General features: G+C 46.5%; 1 protein-coding gene across 1 annotated transcript in view; it reads left to right on the top strand.

The window, feature by feature from the left end:
• PSMD1 (proteasome 26S subunit, non-ATPase 1) overlaps positions 1-362 on the top strand; it is an 84243-nt gene extending 83881 nt beyond the window's left edge. The window contains exon 25 of the mRNA XM_073675280.1: positions 172-362. The gene's annotated coding sequence lies outside the window, so the exon portion shown is untranslated. The remainder of the gene's footprint in view (positions 1-171) is intronic.
• The last annotated feature ends 22068 nt before the right edge of the window (positions 363-22430 follow it).

Raw genomic sequence — 22430 nt, 5'->3', positions numbered from 1 at the left:
TTTTTTTTTGTTAGACAATACTGACATCAACTTTCAGTTATAGCCTCTTTGGGCTGCGACAAAATTTAACCAGGAAAATATTTCAGATCTGTTACAAATTCGGTGTCATGAACCTCTTAGCAATTATATAACGCCTATGTGTTTTAACTTTTTATTTTTATTTCATTGTAGGTTTACTTTAATGTCTGATGTCTGGATGAATGCCTGATGCAGCAACATCAACTAGGCTGCATGTTAAATGTCTGAAAACCTTTTATGTTATGCCGATAAAGTGAGGAATATCTGGATTCCATGTTATTGACCAGTGGTCGCTTTTCAAATAAAAATTAGAAAACAAGACAAGAAGTAAACCAATGTTTTGTATCATTTTTTATTATTTAGATGAAGTGGGAAACCCTTTAATCGTCTGACTGCATTTGTTTTATGCAATAAAGGTCTTGATGCTGAATGACTTGTCATTCCATATAAATGCCAAATACAAATGTAGAGGATTCTCTGTGCTTAGTATCATTGACAAATTGCAAGATTAAAGAAGCACTCCCATCAAAATGTTATTATATAGCACTGTGTACTTACAATTGCTCATTTTGCCTTTCTACCCAGCTAATTATTTTCATTTCTCTACTCTGTAGAAACAGGAAGTGTCTTGTCCCTGCATTTATCAGCCCCCTCTTCAACTCTGGACCCAGCTGCTCCCTCCTTCCCCTGCCAGGGACTTTTGCAGAGACTCATGCAGAGAAAATTGACCTCCTGTTTTTACATAGAGCTTAGATGAATTCAGCTAGTCAGTTTTAATCACAAACCCAATGGAGAAGAGACGACTTAACTGGGAAGAAAGGCAAAATGAACAATTTGTTAGTACACGGTGTTATATAATATGATGATTGCACTATATTAATAGGATAAAAATTTTGATGGGAGTACTTCTTTAAGAATGCATATCACTTTTACTAAAAGTAACAAGCATTACATATAATGTACAGAATTGAAAACCCAAAATCAAAAGGGTTAAGGTGAATTTCTCTATTACCCTATAAGGTTAATTGGAAGACGCCTTTTAAATGCTCCAACTTCCTAATGTACGATATAGTAATGTCGTCCCTAGAGAAAATCTTCAGGATCGTTACCACGCAGACCATGACAACATCCGGGTCACCAGACAGCAGGAAGATATTTTGGTCATGCGCAGTGCATGACCAAAGTATCTTCTGCATCTGCAGCGCTGACAGCCTGCATAGCATAGGGATGGTGCTCCATCCCTATGCTATACAGGCGATCAGAATAAAAAAAGTGAAAGTCCCATAGTGGGACGAAGAAGAAAAGTAAAAAAAAAAAAAGTGTCAGTGAATTTGTTTTTTTTAAAAATATCAACAAAAATCAAAATATAATGTACCCATGAATAAATATGAAAAAACAAAAAAAAAAACAAAAGTACACATATTTCGTATCGCCGCGTCCGGAACGACCTGACCTATAAAACTGTCCCACTATTTAGCCCCTTCAGTGAACACGGTAAAAAAATAAATAAAGCATTGTTTTTTGCTTCGTTTTTTATCATACAGCCAAACAAAAAATGGAATAACACGCGAACAAAAAGACGAATATAAATAAAAATGGTACCGCTGAAAACGTCATCTTGTCCTGCAAAAAACAAGCCGCCATACAGCTCCATCAGCCGAAAAATAAAGTTATAGCTCTCCGAATAAAGCGATGCAAAAAAAGAATTTTTTCTATAAAATAGCTTTTATTGTGTAAAAGCGCCAAAACAGAAAAACTATATAAATGTGGTACCGCTGTAAACGTACTGACCCGAAGAATAAAGCTGCCTTATCAATTTTACCACACGCGGAACAGCATAATAAAATTAAAAAAAATAAAATAAAATTCCTGAATTGTTGGTTTTTGTTTATTCTGCCTCCCAAAAATCGGAATAGAAAGCGATCAAAAATGTCACGTCCTTGAAAATGGCACCGGTTGGGCTAGGGTTAGGGTTGGGATTTTTTTCAAAAGTAAAAAAAGATGACGATATGGCGACTAGTGTTGAGCGCAAGTGCTCACTACTTGAGTTTACATCGGGTGCTCAGGAATGCACTGAGTATCGCGGGTGCTCGAGTGACATGCTCGAGTCTCTGCCCCATATGCTTCGCTGCCAAAAAAATCTCGGGGGGATTGCCTGCCATGCACGAGCGATGCCCGCATGTTTTTTTTGGGTTGTCTAATAACTGAAACATGCGGGTGGGGACTCGAGCATGTCACTCGAGCACCCGTGATACATGGTGCATACCTGAGTACCCGATGCAAATTCAAGTAGCAAGCACTTGCACTAAAGACTAATGACAACTTATTCAATATGATGACCTAATGTTATCAAATTCTGTCTCTTACCTCTGGGTTCAAAATATTCACTATACCCCTTGATAAAATCCTTGAGGGGTGTAGTTTCCAAAATGGGGTCACTTGTGGGGGGTTTCCACTATTCAGGCACATCAGGGGCTCTCCAAACGCGACATGGCTTTCGCTCTCAATTCCAGCCAATTTTGCGTTCAAAAAGTCACACAGTGCTCCTTCCCTTCTGAACTCTGCCGTGCGCCCAAACACTGTATTTTCCCCACATATGGGGTATTGGCGTACTCATGAGAAATTGCACAAAATTGTGAAAATAAAAAAAATTGGGGCTAAAACATTTTTGTAGAAAAAGTTTGATTTTTTTTATTTTCACGGCTCCATGTTATAAACTTCTGTAAAGCACTTGGGGGTTCAGGGTGCTAACCACACATCTAGATAAGTTCCATGAGGGGTCTAGTTTCCAAAATGGTGTCACTTGTGGGGGGTTTCCACTGTTTAGGCACATCTGCTATTTATTCAAGCAAATTTTACATTCAAAAAGTCAAATGGCGTTCCTTCCCTTCCGAACCCTGCGGCGCGCCCAAGCAGTGGTTTTCCCTCACATATGGGGTATCTGCTTACTCAGGAGAAATTGCACAACAAACTGCATGGTGCAATTTCTCCTGTTACCCTTCTGAAAATGCAAAATTGGGGGCTGAAAAACATTTTTGTGGGAAAAATGTGAACATTTTTATTTTTACGGCTCAATGTTATAAAATTCTGTGAAGCACCTGGGGGTTCAAGGTGCTCACCACACATCTAGATAAGTTCCCTGAGGGGTCTAGTTTCCAAGATGATGTCACTTTTGGGGGTGTTTACACTGTTTAGGCACATCAGGGGCTTCCCAAATGCAACATGGCGTCCGCTAATTATTCAAGCAAATTTTACATTCAAAAAGTCAAATGGCGCTCCTTCCCTTCCGAACCCTGCTTTGCGCCCAAACTGTGTTTTTTCCCCCACATATGGGGGGTATCTGCGTGCTCAGGGGAAATTGCACAACAAATTTTGTGGTCCATTTTTTCCTGTTACCCCTGTGAAAATGAAAAAAATTGGGTCTAAAGTAACATATTTGTGAAAAAAGTTAAATGTTAAGTTTTTTTCTTCCACGTTCCAAAAATTCCTGTGAAGCACCTGAGGGGTTAATAAACTTCTTGAATGTGGTTTTGAGCACCTTGAGGGGTGCAGTTTTTACAATGGTGCCACTTTTGGGTATATTCTGTCATAAAGACCCCTCAAAGTGACTTGAACTGTGACGTGGTCCCTAAAAAATGGTTTTGTAAATTTTGTTGGAAAAATGAGAAATCGCTGGTCAACTTTTAACCCTTATAGCTCCCTAATAAAAAAAAAAATTTTGGTTGCAAAATTGTGCTGATGTAAAGTAGACATGTGGGAAATGTTATTTATTAACTATTTTGTGTGACATATTTCTCGGATTTAAGGGCATAAAAATTAAAATTTTAAAAATTGGAAAATTTTAAAAATTTTCGCCAAATTTCCTTTTTTTTCACAAATAAATGCAAGTGATATCGAAGAAATTTTACCACAATCATGAAGTACAATAGGTCACGAAATAACAGTCTCAGAATCAGGGGGATCCGTTGAAGTGTTCCAGAATAATTACCTCATAAAGTGACAGTGGTCAGAATTGTAAAAATTGGCCCGGTCATTAACGTTCAAACCACCTTGATTCTAAAGGGGTTAATAATGCTGTTTTTTTTTCATTGATGCAGAATAACTCACCATGGTGCTGGGTAAGGCGACAGAAAGCAACAGGCAATGTTTTGACGTTTCGACCCGTCCCGTGTCTTTTTCAAATAGTCGCAGTGTCCATAAGATGTGGGAGTTGAGGTGAATAGCACAGCATGTGCTCCAGCGTCACTGTAAAGCCCCCGTCTCACATAGCGATATCGCTAGCGAGATCGCTGCTGTGTCACGGTTTTGGTGATGCAACAGCGACCTCACCAGCGATGTCGCTATGTGTGACACTTTGCAGCGATCAGGCCCCTGCTGTGAGGTCGCTGATCGCTGCAAAGTGTCCTGGACCATTTTTTGATCGTTGGCCTCCCGCTGGCCAGCACACATCGCTGTGTGTGACCAGCGGGACCAACGATCAGGCTGGTATCCATAGTAAACATCAGGTTACTAGGGGCACGCGTGCACTTAGTAACCCGCTGTTTACCATGGATACCACTCTGCTACTGTGCGCGGGAGGTTACCGTTCACCTTAGCAGAGTCGTGTTACTAAGTGCGCTTATGCCCCTAGTAACCCCATGTTTATCATGGATACGACTCTGCTAAGGTGAATGGTAACCTCCCGCGCACCGTAGCAGAGTGGTATCCATGGTAAACATCGGGTTACTAGGGGCACGCGCGCCCTTAGTAACCTGCTGTTTACCATGGTTACGAGCCTGCTCCTGCTTCAGCAGCAGGCTGGTAACCGGGAGCAGGACATCGTGGAAAGATTTTTTCCACGATATCGCTGCTCCCCTGATCTCTGGTGAGCCTGCCTGTTTGACAGCTCACCAGCGATGTATTAGCGACGCAGCAACGATCCCTGACAGGTCGTATCGTTGTCGGGATCGCTGCTGCATCGCTTAGTGTGACGGGGCCTTAATTCAAATGCAGCAGGACACATGCCAACTACAGCACATTTCTCATCAATCACACTAGGTCTGGCACCTCTGCTATCTCTTCCCATATTAACTGAATAGTATATTTCCCAGACCACTATTATCTTCACTCTGCAGATGGACAATACATTACTGTCTGGAGTATTTGTCCAATGTTTTATGACTTTCTGCCCATATAGCTACTGCTGAGTCAATCTAAAATGGCTGCTGTATTCCCTGCTCCTGCTTTAATACAGTCTGATAGTCCCTTTTGATTGGCTTGGCTATAGTATGTGATGGCTGCAAAACATCATGGGAAAGCCTACGTGGCCGCACTTAAGGCCATGTGAACCACCAGTAGCTGCTGCAATTTCTGCAATGTGTAAAATGGTAGCAGGTATTCTTTTGGCGATTTGCGCAAATTGAATCTTAAACTGTTAGAAGTTGCCGGGATCTTTAAATTTCATAATGCACACACATTCAATTCACGTCAAATCTATTCGCTCATCTCTAATATTTCAATTTTATACCTTTACAACATTCAAGCAGCAAGTCCAGATAAAAAACGCCACTTAGTGATCGGTGGATCAAGAAAAGGTTCAGTATCTCAATAATGCAGCCACAGTGCCCTTGTTATCACACTGCTAAGGTTTTTCATGCTTTGACCATTTCTGTAGACTTACTCTTCTGCTGCCACTACGTTGTCTTCAGTTTTATTCATCACCAAATTATCAAAGTAATGCCCGTAGTTTCTCCTGACTCGTGGATTTGGGTACCATTCCAGAGAGCAAAATCGAAGGGATTGCGAGTTATTTATTGTTAACCTCAATAAAATCATGAATGACCAATTGCCTTTAGAAGTCACATAATTAGTAAATTGCATCTCACTGTGTATAATTTATTCTCAGTATAACTACAGCTGTTCTGTGAAGGTCTCAGTGGTTTGTTTGAGAACATTAGAATCAAAAAGCACTATGAAACCCAAGGAACACACCAGATGGGTTAAGGATAAAGTTGTGGAGAAAAGGAAAAAAGGGTTAGGTGTAATAAAAAAAAAAAAAAAAGATCTGAACATCTCTCGGAGCACAGTTTAATCCATCACCCAAAAATGGAAAGTGTATGGAACATGGAAAGTGTATGAAACCTACACAAAGACATGGCTGTCCACTTAAACTAACATCCCAAGCAAGGAGAACACTAATTAACCCTAGAATGCATGACCATAAAAATCTACACTTTCACATACCTGGGCCTTTTAGGCCCGTGTGGAAATAACATGGAATAACTCAAACAAAAATGACAGACCACTATATACCTGAGGAATACCTGGAGTTTCAAAATTCTAACTAAAGTAATCTTGCAGAAAATAGAAAACAATTAACAGGGCGGGCCTGCGAGGCCCCAGGTATGCGTTCTAGGGTTAGAGAAGCGGCCAAGAGGCCCATGGTCACTCTGGAGGAGCTGCAAAGATCCACCGCTCAAATGGGAGTCCACAGGACAACTATTAATCGTATACTCAACAAATCTGGCCTTTATGCAAGAGTAGTAAGAAGAAATCCATTTTTGAAAACAAGCCATAAGAAGTCCCATTTGCAGTTTGCAAAAAGCCATGTAGAGGACACTGCTAGCATGTGGAAGAAGGTGCTCTGGTTAGATGAGACCAAAGTACAACTTTTAGGCCTAAATGCAAAATGTTATGTGTAGTTGAAAACTAACACTGCACATCACTCTGAAAACACCATCACCACCTTCAAACATGGTGATGGCAGCATCATGCTGTGGGATGTTTGCCTTGAGCAGAGACAGGGAAGCTGGTCGGAGTTGATGGGAAGATGGATGAAATCATAGATGAAAAGCTGTCAGAGGATGCAAAAGATTTGAGACTGGGGCGTAGGTTCACCTTCCAGCAGAACAACAACCCTAAACATACTGCCAGAGCTACAGTGGAATGTCTTAGATCAAAGCATATTCATGTGTGTGAATGGCCTAGTCACAGTCCAGACCTAAATCATATTGAGAATCTGTGGCAAGACTTGAAAATTGCTGTTCACAGTCGCTCTGCATCCAATCCCACTGAGCTAGAGCTAGTTTGCAAAGAAGAATGGGCAAAAATTGCAGCCTCTAGATGTGCAAATCTGGTAGAGACATACCCCAAAAGACTTGCAGCAGTAATTGAAGAGAAAAGTTGTCCTACAAACTATTGACTCAGGCGGACTGAATACAAATGCATGTCACAATTTTCAGATTTATATTTTTAAAATATTTAGAAAACCATGTATCTCATAAAATCCAAATAAAAAAAAAATTAGTTTGTGGGTGTAATTTGAAAAAAATGTGGAAAAGTTCATGAGGTATGAATCCTTTTTCAAAGGCACCGTACATAATCCAGATAATACTATCCAAGTACTGTGACTTTGGCAGCAACCTTTGCTCCTCTGAGCCAACTAAAAACCTTTATTGTCAAATTTGAATTGAGGAAGTCAAAATCATTAAAGGGGTTGTCCGGTCTAAATTGATAAGTTTATCACACACTGTGTGAGTGGAGACTTATGAAATCCCCCAGCGCACACACTGTGAGCTGTGGGGATTCGCCAGTTTTCGAGCCGGGAATGGCGGTGATGTATGCGTTTTGCAGAACCAGTCTAATGGGTGTGGCTTTACTTAATGCAAGTGTATGTGACTCGCCCCCTGGGCCGTGGGGCACTCTGATCCGGGCAATAGGGGGAACGATGGGAGTAGTAGTGGCAACCCGGTTCCGTGGCTCAGGGTGGTCAGGCCAGTGGTAGTCCGTTACGTGTTGTTGATTATGTCCGACTACGCCACCCGTGGATTTGCGGTCATTAGGAACCGCCGCTGCAAGGCAGACCGCTGGGGCTGATGATATGTGCAGCTGGGATGGTGTGACTCCCCACGGGAAGAGTGCGGCCCCAGGCTGTGTAGTGGATGGTGGGAGTGATGGTGAGAGTCCCAGTACCGGTAGTGCTGGAGGCGCGAAGGAGCACACAGACAATAGGTTGCAGTCCAGGGTCTTTACTGAAACAGGTAAACTGACCCATAAACAGTCCCAGCTAGGAGGGGACCTGGAAGTCTGAGAGCAACGGGGAAATTGGCCCTGGTCAGGGTGAGGGTGTAGGCCTACTGTGCTTTCTGAGCTCCTTCTGGCTATCTCCTCGTTATAGGGTAACAGCCCACGTTTCCGAGCTTTCCGTGTATTCTCGCCTGTATGGCCTGCGACGTGGGTTCCTTTCTGCTCCCAGCCTGGTACGGCTTTACTGGTCCCTTCGGTTGTGGCAGGGCCTCCGGGCTTCTTAGGCCAAGGAATATACAGTCCCTTGCGGACTGGTTATCTGCTGGAGGATGTAGAATCCTCTCAGCCTCAGACACCAAAGTCTGGTAAATTAAGTCCTCTTTCTGCCAAGACAGGCTCTCTTCGCCTCTTGTCTCTGGCTTGTGGCTCTCCTCCTGCCACACTTCCTCTTAGGTGCAGTGCAACTGTCTGTCCCTGTTCTGCTCTGGGACAAGTCTCAGTGCTGAGACAGGCCATCAAGTTCCCCCTAACCCTGCCCCCAGCACCAGCTTTTATAGGGGCAGCCTGCTCCCCCTACTGGCCTGAGACAGGAGGTACTGCATGCTAATGTTCCCCTGACTAGAGAACCTCCCCCTTGCTCTCAGACACAGCTTTATTACATTTTGTGGCATCCAGGCCAGGGTGACACATTCCCCCCTAGTGAAATTTAGTACTCCGGGACTAAACAGTAAACAAAGATAATACACATGGCTATAAAACATTAATAGACAAACGACGCACAGATTGAGTTCTTAAGGTCACAGTGTGTTCTGTGACCGGGTGTCCATATCTCCAATACAACAGGGAGCCTTAACCAGGTGGGGGTCTGTCCTACCCCAAGTCCTTCACAGTCTTAGTTCATTCCTTGGTCAGGCTCCGAACGCAGTCCATACAAGGTCCCGGTTATAAAAAGTCCATAACCTTTGAGTCCTTACGGTAGCTGCAAGAAACTGAAATACACTATTAATAAAAATGCAGGTAACTTGGCAAACATTTCAACATTTGGCAACAGGGTTATTTACAATCTTAGTACACTCTATATTCTCCAGCGAGCGGGTATCTGCCCCTTTGTGCTCCTGGTTGACCTGCGTAGCCCACTGTCTGGTGGTGGACCAACCTGGCTTTCCCCACTAGCGTCAGGGGTACAGCTACCAGCTGGGTGTACAGGTAGGGCAGGCAGCTGTCTGCGGGTTCTTTGGCTTACCGCAGGCATGGCAGGCTCACTGTCAGCAGAGGGTTGACTCTCCTGGGCTGCTGGTACACGCTCTTCTGCCTCTGGAACCGCTTGCTCCTCTTCACCTTCCGGCTCTGGTGTTGGTTGTTGCTGTGCCGGTTGCAGGAAATGCAGGACAGGTACCACTATGGCATCATTTATGCGAGTCCAGGACTGAGGGAACTCTCCGAGAACGGTGCTGATCATTTCTTCCTTGTCCTCTGCGGGTTCAAGGTCACTCTGATCCTCTTCTGCACTACGGAGTTGCTCGGGGCATCTTTTGAGGTGGTCTCTGGAGACGGTGCTAGTGGTTTCTCCTCCGTCCTTGGTGATTACGCACACCTTTGGGTTGTCGTGGTCAGACTGCAGTACGGTGTAGGGTTCCCTTTCCCACTGGTCGTCCAACTTATGTAGCCTTCTCTTCCGCTTCAGAACTTGCTCACCAGGATCTAGGGGACCAGCAGGGGCGTGTTGGTTGAAGAGTTTTTCTTGCCTCTCTCTCACCTGGGCCAGGCTTTTCTCCACACTCTCCTGTACCTTCTTATACTGCAGTTGCCTTTCCGTATCCCAGTCCGCATCCGGGGAGGTGTCCTCAGGTATTAGGACTCCCATCTCCAGGTCTACGGGCAGCTTACCTGGTCTAGCTCGCATCAGGTAAGCCGGGGTGCAGTTTGTAGCATTCACCGGGATATTGTTGTATAGGTCTATCAGGTCCGGCAGTTTTTCTGGCCACAGGCTGCATTCCTCCAGGGGCAACGTCTTCAGGAGATCAATGACTATATTGTTCATCTTCTCACACATCACGTTGGTTTGGGGGTGGTAAGGCGTTGTACGAATCTTCTTACAGCCATAGAGGTTGCAGAACTCCTGGAAGATTTCAGCCTCGAACGCTGGACCCTGGTCTGTCAGGACCTGTTCCGGATACCCGTGTGGACGGCAGAAGTATTGCTGGAAGGCTCTGGCCGCTGTTTGGGCTGTCAAGTCCTTTACCGGGACCACCACTAGAAAACGGGAATAGTGGTCCACGATTGTCAGGGCATAGATGTATCCTGACCGGCTGGGAGCCAATTTGACATGGTCCAGAGCTACCAGCTCAAGAGGCTGCGTGGTGACGATGGGCCTCAAGGGTGTCTTCTGGCTGGCACGGTCCTTCCTCCTCAGGTGACAAGGGCCACAGTCTCTGCACCATTTTTCTACAGCTCCTCTCATGCCGACCCAAAAGAACCTTCCTCTTAGCAGGAACTCCAGTTTCTTCCAACCGAAGTGTCCCGCTCGGTCATGGTAAGCCCCCAGGACCATAGCTGCATCCCGCCTTGGGACCACGACTTGCCAGGTCAGCTTGTGCGTCCGGTGGTTGACAATCCTTCTGCACAACTTGCCTTCGTAGAGGAACAGCTTGCTCTTCTCTTTCCATAGCTGCTTGGCTTCCTCTGGGGCATCTGGATCTAAGCGGGCGTCTTCCCGGGTCAGCAGATCTTTCACCAGGCGGACTGCAGGGTCACTATCTTGGGTCTCGGCCCAGCTGTGGTGAGGTAGGGGATTGATTATCACAGTTGTTAGATCCTCCTCCTTCACGCGGTGAGAGTATTGAGCGGCTCCATACCGGTGAAACGCGGGGAGTTCTACCTCCTCCAGCTCTTCTGGGTCTTCGTCACCTTCAGGTAAGTGAGGCATCCTTGATAGGGCGTCAGCGTTGGCATTGGTTTTGCCTGCCCGGTACTTGATCACGAAGTCATAGTTGGAGAGACGGGCCATCCACCGCTGTTCCAGGGCACCCAGTCTTGCATTGTCCAGGTGTGTCAACGGGTTGTTGTCCGTGTACACGGTGAACTTCGCGGAGGCCAGGTAATGCTTGAAGCGTTCCGTCACGGCCCACACCACCGCCAAGAATTCTAGCTTGAAGGAGCTGTAATTCTCCGGGTTCCTCTCGGTGGTCCTCAGCTTCCGGCTGGCGTATGCGATCACCCGTTCTCTGCCCTGTTGGTTTTGGGACAGTACGGCTCCCAGTCCCACATTACTGGCGTCTGTGTGGAGAATGAAAGGCTGGCCATAATCAGGGTAGGCCAGGATCTCATCCCCCGTGAGGGCCATCTTTAGCTGGCGGAAGGACTCCTCTTCCGGTTTATCCCACTTGAAGGGTGGCTTCTGACTTCTGGACTTAGACTGTCCGATCAGTAGGTCCTGCATAGGAGCTGCCATCTTAGTGAACCCGGGGATGAACCTTCGGTAGTAGCCTACCAACCCGAGAAACTGTCTCACCTCTTTGATGTTCGAGGGGCTTGGCCAGCTCTTGATTGCCGTGACCTTGTCAGGGTCGGGGGCCACTCCTTCTGCGCTTACCACGTGCCCTAGGTACTGGACCTTTGGTTTCAACAGGTGACACTTCGATGGTTTCACCTTCAGGCCATAGCCTGCCAGGGCTTCGAACACCTCGGCCAGGTGCTTTAGATGGTCCTCGTAGGTCTTTGAATAGACGATCACGTCGTCCAGGTGAAGGAGGACCGTCTCGAAGTTTCGGTGCCCTAGACAGCATTCCATCAGCCTCTGGAAGGTCCCTGGTGCGTTGCAGAGCCCGAAGGGCATACAGTTGAACTCAGTCAGTCCCATCGGGGTGGTGAAGGCGGTCTTCTCCTTGTCAGCCTCGGCCACAGGAACCTGCCAGTACCCGCTAGTAAGGTCCAAAGTAGAAAAGAAGTTAGCTGATTTTAGTGCGGCTAAAGACTCCTCTATTCTAGGCAGCGGGTATGCGTCTTTGTGGGTGATACGGTTGATTTGTCTATAGTCCACGCACATTCTCATGGTGCCGTCTTTCTTTTTTACCAGAACCAAGGGGGCTGCCCAGGGGCTACAGCTATCTCTAATGACCCCAGCTTCTTTCATTTCTTTTACCATGCCCTTTGCGTTCTGACAATGTGCAGGGAGTACAGGCCTGTGTCTTTCTTTTATCGGTGGGTGGCTCCCTGTGGGGATGTGGTGTTCTATCCCCTTTACTCTGCCGAAGTCTAGCGGGTGCTTACTAAAGACTCTCTCATACTCCTGTACCACCCGGTAGACTCCTTGTTTTTGGTGCAGGGGAGTGGAGTCAGCACCCACATGGAGTTTCTGGCACCAGTCCTCCTTTTGTATCTGGGAGCCATTACCCTCCGCCTGTGGAGATGGAGGCAAGGATTCCACGGCCCTGATAGCTTGGTGTTCGACAACAAACAGTTTGGCGAGTGTAGCGTACCTGGGTAAGTGTACTTCCCTCTCCCCAATGTTGAGGATGCGGACGGGCACCCTCCCATGACGGACATCAACCACCCCCCGGGCTGTCAAAATGGTGGGCCTGCTGTCTGATTACACGGGTTCTACCATGGCTTGGTAGTCTCTACCTCTCAACCCGATTGCAGTCTGACACCAGATCATCATTTCACTTTTGGGAGGCATGGAAATGGGGAATGGGTCACTCAGTCTTACGCTACCGATCTCACCACCAGACAGTTCTACCTGCTGCCGTCTCATCAGGGCTTTTATCTCCTTGTTGAGGACTCTCTGTTGGCTGGAACTAGCATTCACCACCACCTGTTGTAAGATTACAATTACCTCTGAAAGACCATTTTCAATTACGTTAGTACCCACAGTTATTTTAGGGTGACTTTCATGACGGTCAATGTCCACAATAATCACTCCCTGTGCCGGCAGTTCAACTTTACCAATTTTAATGGTCATCTCCTTGAACCCCATCTGCGGCACGGGTAAGCCATTACTGGCGATGATGCTCAAGTTACTGTCTGGATACCGTGTGATATCAGCATCAGTCCAATACTGCTTAAAAAGTACATAAGGGATAGTGGTTACTTGCGACCCAGTATCCAGCAAGGCGCTCATGGGGATACCGTCCAGCACCACGGGTAAAACCGGGCGCCCCCCAACGTACTTATCACGCCAATTATAAGGGCCTGGTGATCTTATGCCTGGGGGTTGGCCCTCTGCCCCAGGTTGGACCCGTTTAAATTACAGTACCTGGAAATGTGTCCGGGCTGGTTGCATCGACGGCAAATGGGCTGTCCATCCTCTGCGAAGTGGTCTGTGGGCCTCCCTCGGAACGACGGGATCCTCCTCTGTCGACGCCACGGGACATCCTCCAGACTTGAAGCCAGCTCGATGGGTCTTGACGGGTCCACTTGCAACGCCTGGACGGTCCTGGTCAACGCCGCGACGCTCTTGGTCAGCTCCTGGACTTGGTGGTGCAGGTCTTTCGACGGGGCTTGGTTCAAGGCCTGTGCATCAGCCCCCACGGGGTCCATAGAGGAGGGCGCCACCTCCTGGTGGTAGGTGAGAGCAGGGCGCCGGGGGTTTATAGCGCCACTGGTTGCAGATTCACGGAGCACCCTTATGGCCCTGTCCTTAAATTGGGCAAAGGTCAGGTCAGGGTTCTGAAAGAACATGAGGCGCAGCTGGGCCCTGTGGGCGCTGGACAGCAGACCTTCTATGAATTGTTCTGTTAGCAGCTTATCCGTTTCCTGCACACTGCCAGGGTCAGTTTGTTGAATAGCCCTCAAGGCTTCCTGCAGATTTAGGGCATAGTCTCTGATGCTGTCCTGTGCCCGTTGCTTACATCCATAGAACCTCATTTTAATCTCAGTGGAGGTACGTGTGTCAAAGGTACCCCGCAGCCGGGCCAGAATACCCTTCACGGTTCTTTTCTCCTCAGTGGGCCATGATTTTACCTCCCTTTGGGCTACGCCAGTTAACTGCCCTGTTAATATGCTGACCTTCTGTTCCTCTTTCAGGGGCTAAACGTGGAACAACCTGTATAGCCTTTCCTTGAAGTCAGTTAGGGCATGGGGCTCCCCTGAGTATTTGGGCAGCCAGGCCGCTCCAGGGATGTAGGACAGGGAAAAGGGCATCACCGCTGCTGCAGCTGCGTTGGTGGTAGTGGGCGCCTCTGTGTCCGACATCTTCCTCCCCCCTAGTTAAGCGTGGCCTACCTTCCGACGATCCTCTTCTGTAGGCCGCGGCTCCGCTGCTGCTGCTATGTACGAGGACCTGGCGTCGCGTCCTGATGACGTCAGCGTCACTCTCTCTCCCTTCCAGGACCTTGCGCAGCGTCTGTGCGTGGGGCGGAGCTTCGGATCTCGCGCGGTTTTGACGTCCACGCCCCTTTTGTTCCCGCGCGGCGTCCTGAAGATGGCGTCCGATGGCGGGAAGCAGCTGCGGATGGCGGGAAGACGGCAGAAGACGGCGGGAAATGGTCCAAGATGGCGTCTGATGGCGGGAATCGGCTCCGGATGGCGGGAAACTTTGCCACAGGTAAGTTACAAAAGTCTTTTTCAGGCACGCAGTACCCGGTGGTTGCGGGCACGAAATCCTGCCGACTAAGCCAAAGCTGACTCGCCCCCTGGGCCGTGGGGCACTCGGATCCGGGCAAAAGGGGGGAACGATGGGAGTAGTAGTGGCAACCCGGTTCCGTGGCTCAGGGTGGTCAGGCCAGTGGTAGTCCGTTACGTGTTGTTGATTATGTCCGACTACGCCACCCGTGGATTTGCGGTCATTAGGAACCGCCGCTGCAAGGCAGACCGCTGGGGCTGATGATATGTGCAGCTGGAATGGTGTGACTCCCCACGGGAAGAGTGCGGCCCCAGGGCAGTGTAGTGGATGGTGGGAGTGATGGTGGTGAGAGTCCCAGTACCGGTAGTGCTGGAGGCGCGAAGGAGCACACAGACAATAGGTTGCAGTCCAGGGTCTTTACTGAAACAGGTAAACTGACCCATAAACAGTCCCAGCTAGGAGGGGACCTGGAAGTCTGAGAGCAACGGGGAAATTGGCCCTGGTCAGGGTGAGGGTGTAGGCCTACTGTGCTTTCTGAGTTCCTTCTGGCTATCTCCTCGTTATAGGGTAACAGCCCACGTTTCCGAGCTTTCCGTGTATTCTCGCCTGTATGGCCTGCGACGTGGGTTCCTTTCTGCTCCCAGCCTGGTACGGCTTTACTGGTCCCTTCGGTTGTGGCAGGGCCTCCGGGCTTCTTAGGCCAAGGAATATACAGTCCCTTGCGGACTGGTTATCTGCTGGAGGATGTAGAATCCTCTCAGCCTCAGACACCAAAGTCTGGTAAATTAAGTCCTCTTTCTGCCAAGACAGGCTCTCTTCGCCTCTTGTCTCTGGCTTGTGGCTCTCCTCCTGCCACACTTCCTCTTAGGTGCAGTGCAACTGTCTGTCCCTGTTCTGCTCTGGGACAAGTCTCAGTGCTGAGACAGGCCATCAAGTTCCCCCTAACCCTGCCCCCAGCACCAGCTTTTATAGGGGCAGCCTGCTCCCCCTACTGGCCTGAGACAGGAGGTACTGCATGCTAATGTTCCCCTGACTAGAGAACCTCCCCCTTGCTCTCAGACACAGCTTTATTACATTTTGTGGCATCCAGGCCAGGGTGACACATATGTATAATGCATACTGCATACATCACTGCCATTCCCGGCTCAGAAACCGGCAAATTTTCATAGCACACAGTGCGTGCTCTGGGGGGATTCAAAACTCTGCAGTCACATAGAGTGACTGCAGACTTTTAATTTTAGACTGGAGAACCCCTTTAAGAAATGGCTCATTTCATAACTGAACCTGAAAACTTTTCAAAATATGTAGAACAGTGTTATTTGTATAGTTACCTTTGGTTAAGCTAGGGGTATCAGCTTTGTTATTTTGACAAAATTGTGCCTCTTATAAAATACAGCACTGTTTTCACCTACGTAGCTTCCCATGGAAAGTTCTAACTGAAGGTTCCCTTAAAGATTTCATACAGATACTTCATTTAGTTCTTGAAAGTCCAGATACTGAGGGTAAACTGTTTATGTAATGGTTTTCTGGTACATTCCATGAGCCGGTGGTGTGAGGACAGATTTTGAACATTGCTGTTTCCTGTGTTCTGGATATTAAAGCGTTACCAGAAAGGATACTACTGCATGCCTGATGCACAGGAAACGCATTGGATAAGAAGTTCAAGATGAAATAAAATGAAAGAGGCCAATTAGGATATAACACATTGAAATAATGATGGTGCGAGGAACGTACATAATGCATGCCTGCAAAGTACTGTCCTTCGTTCCCATGATGGATGGATTTATGCTCTCTGATCTCTAGTTGTCAAGACAAATAGGCGTAATTATGAATAATTCGCTTATGGAGTTTTACACTTTAAGCAATGACTTCACATACCAGTGAATGAAATGTAGTGTTGTGGCGATAACAAGGACTGAGCCATTACGAATACTCTAAAAATTGTAATTCTGAAAGAATTGTTCCAACTGAACAACCCTTTTTCTAAAACAGGCAGCCTAGACAGTTAGATGAACAGTGTAGACCTGGCTAGAGAAAAATCTACGCATCAGCTTTTTTTTTACATACAGATAATGATTTATGTATTTATTTTACTTTGTACGTTAACGTCTCAGAAACTGACAACCTATATTGGACACTGACACTTATGTTTCTTCTTCACTAGGAATCCATCTATTCCACTACAGCATTATCAGCCTCAAAAGCAGCTTCGAAGACATTTTTAATACAGGAATTTCTATCTGACCTTTTCTATTTATTCCATTAAACATGACTGGGTTCTGGGTTGCATTTTTATACTTGTGTAACTAATGGAGTAAGCTCAGGGGGTGTCGGGGTTACTAGTGGGGTGCCTCAAGGGTCTGTCTTGGGCCCTATATTATTTAATATATTTATTAATGATCTAGTGGAAGGGTTGCATAGTAAAATAGCAATATTTGCAGATGATACTAAACTTTGTAAAGTAGTTAATACAGATGAGGATAGGGCACAGCTGCAGGAGGATTTAGATAAATTGGGGAGTTGGGCCAAAAAGTGGCAAATGGGGTTCAATGCCGATAAATGTAATGTCATGCACATGGGAAAGAAAAACAGCAGTCACCCATACATATTAAATGGGAAACCGTTGGGGAAATCTGACATGGAGAAGGACCTGGGCGTCTTGGTTAATAGCAAATTAAATTGGAGTGCCCAGTGTCAGGCAGCAGCTGCGAAGGCAAATAGAGTCATGGCATGCATCAGAAGAGGAATAGGGGCATATGATGAGAACATTGTTCTTCCTCTGTATAAAGCGCTGGTAAGGCCGCACTTAGAATATTGTGCACAGTTCTGGGCTCCGGTGCTCAGGAAAGACATATTGGAGCTAGAGAGGGTACAAAGGAGGGCGACTAAGGTAATAAAGGGAATGGAGGGACTAGAATACCCAGAGAGGTTGTCAAAATTAGGCCTATTTACGTTGGAAAAGAGAAGGCTTAGGGGAGACCTCATAAACATGTATAAATACATCGGGGGGCAGTACAGAGATCTCTCCCATGACCTGTTTATACCAAGGATGGTGACAAAGACGAGGGGGCACACTATGCGTCTGGAGGAAAGGAGGTTCCTGCACCAGCATAGAAGGGGATTCTTTACGGTCAGAGCCGTGAGACTCTGGAACTCTCTGGGAGAGGAAGTGGTTATGTCCAACTCACTTAATGAGTTCAAGAGAGGCCTGGACGCCTTTCTTGAGAACAATAAAATTACATCTTATGCTTAGTTAATTAATCCAGGGATTTAATCTGACTGCCAGATTGGTGTCGGGAAGTGAATTTTTCCTCAATGATGTAAATTGGCCTATACCGCATGTTTTTTTTTTGCCTTCCCCTGGATCAACGCTGCAGAATAGCTGCAGTGCACAAGAAATAGGCTGAACTGGATGGACGCTTGTCTTTTTTCGGCCTTATAAACTATGTAACTATGGATGCTTGCTGCAGTTTTTAAAGTGGTTGTCCGGCCTTAGAGTGACTGCAGATTTGTAGCATATGTGACTGCAGACATGTGAATTCTCACACTGCGCGCTTTGAGGATGTGCCAGCGGTGGGTGCGTGACCGCCAGTATGTGCTCTCCATACATGTGGTCACAAGCTGACTAGATGGGCACGGCCTGGCTCAATGCAAGTGTATTGAGCGAGGCCGTGTGAGTCGTGTACCAGTGATGCTCTTCAGGAGACGGCGGAGTTACGGACGAAGGAAACCGACTCTTACACAGTTTGTTCTCAAGAAAACTATTTTAACCAGACAATAGAAAACATTCATATCATTCCACTTTACATTTGCCAAACGGCTGAAACCTCTATGCTATACAGCATGGCACTCCAAAGATCTGCATTTACTCTTTTCTCTACAAATTTGACTATTGCCTGTCTAAACTGGCCCGCTATTACCGGCTTACACCCTGAGAATTAGGTTAAGGCTATGTGCCCACGATGCAGAAATGCTCAGGATTTTTTCCTGAGCGTTTCTGCATCTCCCTGGCAGAAAAAAACGCATGCGGATTGTACATGCGGATTGTACATGCGTTTTCCTGCCAGGGACATGCGGAAGTGGAGCGTTATTCACTGACATTTCCGCATGCGGCTTGACAAGCGCTTTCCAAGCGATTAGCATCACTTGGAAAGTGCTTGTGACAACTAGGTCACACTATATAAATCCATGCAAACTGCATGGATTTATATAGTGTGACCCGAGAGAGTGGTTAAAAATAAAAAAATAAATGTATACTTACCCTCCGATGGCCCCCGATGTCCTGCTCACTCCGTTCTCCCTTGCCGGCAGCGGTGGATTGAAAGACCTGCCGACGTCAGCGTTGCGTGATCCGTCACATGACTCTGACGTCAGCGCAGGTCCTTCAATCCACCGCGAAGTGCCGGGAAGCAAGGAGGAGCGCAGCGCGGGCCGCCAGAAGGTAAATATACATTTATTTTTTATTTTATTCTTTTTTTTACAGATTTTTTAATGGTACCTGGGTGTGGATGAGACTCTCCTCTCCTCTACACCCGGGTACCATCCGCACATTAGAACGTGCCAATTACGCAAGTACAGATGCAGTCTTGCGGAATTGGCGCGTTCTAATGCAAGTCAATGATGGCAAAAACGCAGCACTTCCGCAAAATAATTGGTAGTGCTGCGTTTTTTTTCCGCAATGATAATCCGCACAGCACATGCGGATTATCATTGGGGAACATTGCGGCCCTTCTACCATGCGTTTTTAATGCGTTTCCGCAGCTGCAGAAACGCATTAAAAACGCATCGTGGGCACACAGCCTTATTGTATGAGTGCATTGTAGAGAGTAGCCTGCGGTACAGCACTGAGTTTACAAACTTAACAACATTTTCCTATATTTTCCCCAACCAAATCTCCCTCTCCCTTCCTGTAATGTCTTCAGTGAATTTGAAGGAATAGTCCGTCCTCAAATGCATAGAAAATACCCCAAAAATTACTGTGCTGGCGGTTTAGCCGTGAGTGAAGTCTATCGCAGTTAATTAACTGTCCAATAATATAATGCTCCGCAGAAACTTTCTCCTGAAACAGAATGAAGTTCAATTTTTGGTCCGGAGTCTGTTTTGTGCCGTGTTGGCACCCGAGAGTGGATTTGGGTTTTTAGCTATTAAACAAACAGAAAACGTGGCAGCGAATCCTCAAGTCCTGGACGCTGAAGATACCAATAAACATATTTTACATCAGTCAGTTTGCCTAACTAACTACAGGTTATATCTCAGCCTTAGATATTTTGTCGCCAAATTGTTATATGATGTATGCACAGTTACTCACTGCGGGGCCTCTCCAACCGGTGAGCAGTACCAATGATAATTGTGGCTTGAGTCCTCAGTGGCGTCCTTCACCGCTCGTTGTGGGTCCTGGCCTTTATCGTCTTTAAACAGCGTTCCTGACCAGAATCTTCTCAAATCTGGACAGGTTCTGGTCACAGGCAAGTTCAGCTCCAATCTGACGCTTCTCTGCTATCTGTGGGACGCTCTCAGACGCAGATGCTGCTAGATCATTTCCCAGCAGTTCCTTTCACTGTTTAGGACATCTCTGGACTGAACACAAGATGGTCACACTTCCTCTTCTTGTGTCTCATAAGTCAGACAGTAACCCCTTCTATGACACTTCATATGCATTACACAGTCTTTCAACAATACTTTGGCAACAGCGACATCTTGTGGCCAGATAATATCATCATTGTAAAGAAGCAAAATCTATTTACAGCAAGTACAGTGTTACACTGGTATGAATACATGTATAAACAACTCTATCACTAGGATGGATTGACACACATCTCACAGCCAGACACAGGCTTGTAGGAATGTGACCAAAAGTATGCAAATTGCATACAGTATTTGTGGTCACATGACCGCCCACTCCAAGCGCCGGAGAATCCTCACAGTGCTGGTTATCCGACATTAGTAGTCAAAGGCTAGACAACCCCTTTAAGGTTAAAAAAATGCACAACTTTAAATTGGCGCTTAATTTAAAAACCTCAGCTCAGCCTTAGTTCACTGTGCAAATTCTCTAGCTTTCATCAAACACCTTTCTTTTATGATATGAGGATATTGCTTCTGTAGATTTTATCGAAGTGCCATATTTTCCAAAGTGCCAGGGCAGTTAAACATGGCATCAATCTAACACTCATCTCTCTTCTCTTTATACACATATATTTCATTCATATGCTGCATTTAACTCTTGCTGTCTTAAAGGAAACCTGTCATCAGAAAAAACACTACTAATCTGCAGGTTAATAGCGTTACTAACCTGCACTGCGCCCGCACTTAGCCGATCGCTGCAGGAGAAAATTAACTTTATTCCCTCTATCAGCATTTGAGATTCAGTCAGGGGGGCGGTGCCAGCATGGGTTCAGTCACCGTTCTGAGAATACAGAGCGGCGTCTGCAACCACGCCCCCGGCCCTGACTGACACTAGCTCTACATTAGGGCCAGTTGTCATTCAAGGCCGGGGATGTGGTTACAGCCGTTGCTCTGTATTCTCAGAGTGAGGACAGAAACCCGAACGCTGCCAGGAGGAATAAAGTTAATTTTCTTCCCCAGCTTTCGGCACTGGGCAGGTTAGTAACGCTATTAACCTGCAGATTAACCCCATATCTGCAGGTTAATAGCATTTTATCTGGTGACAGGTTCCCTTTAAGTTAATTGATTAATTGTTAACAAGTTAAATTAGTGCTAGATCTAAGCACAAACCCTCCTATATATATAGACAGAGTTAAGTGGAAGGCACTTTTGCAGATTTTATTGAAGTGTCATATTTTTAAATGTGCCAGGGCAGTTAAACATGGCAAATGGGCTGAAGACAGGTAAGACATGCAAGACATTCAAACAATCTTGTTCATTTGTACTGCAAAATGTATTCACCCTCTGTATTGGTATCATTTATATTCTAGCTGTGGCAATCACTCATATCTAACGCCCTTCCACACACTCTGTACACTCCATCCATATCAGCCCCTCTCTCCTAGGTATAGCTCTCACGTTCTTTACACAATCTTAAACCGCACAGATCAGTTCACTCCCACCATACAACACAAGAGATGCTCTCACAAATTACTGAGCCATCTGCTCACTCTATTCTCCTTCTCCTAGTTGCAGGAGATATCTCTTCGAACCCAGGCCCTTCTTATGATAGTAAGTTTGACTCCTTCCCTGATAAACTCAGAAACCCTGTGATTCTCATTACTATTCTTTGCATGCCTTCTGTACCCTTTAACTGTGCCCTCTGGAACTCATATTCACTGTGTAACATACTCTCCTACATCCATTAATTTTTCCTTTCAATCTCCCTTAATTTTCTGGCTCTTACTGAAACCTGGATCCAGCAGTCGGACTCCACTGCCGTTCTTTCATATAATGGCCTACGTTTTTCACATATCCACAGACCTGAGAACAGACCAGGTAGAGGTGTTGGTCTGTTCCTTTCAACAAAATGTGCTTTTCAGATTATCCCCCTGAACAATCACTTATCTTCCCTTCTTTTGAGGTCCACACGGTCAGGCCTTTACGGCCATTTTCCCTATGAGTGGTGGTAGCGTATTGCCCTCCAGGCCCCTCCCATCTGTTTATTGATAATTTTGCCACCTGGCTTCCACATATTCTATCCTGAGACATCCCCACTCTCATCTTGCGGGACTTTAACATCCCTACTTGATGATCCCATATCCCCATCTGCCGCTCATGTTTTAACTCCAACCCCCTCTCTCGGCCTTTCACAGGTTACTAACTCTCCTACACATGAAGACGGGAATACGCTGGACCTGATCTTTTCCTGGCACTGCTCAATGCAGGACGGGAATACCCTGGA

The sequence above is a fragment of the Phyllobates terribilis genome, unplaced genomic scaffold (genome assembly GCF_046119375.1).
Source record: "Phyllobates terribilis strain yellow unplaced genomic scaffold, ASM4611937v1 Scaffold_3__8_contigs__length_932513732, whole genome shotgun sequence".
Taxonomy (NCBI): domain Eukaryota; kingdom Metazoa; phylum Chordata; class Amphibia; order Anura; family Dendrobatidae; genus Phyllobates; species Phyllobates terribilis.
This window is presented reverse-complemented; position numbering and strand designations above follow the sequence as displayed.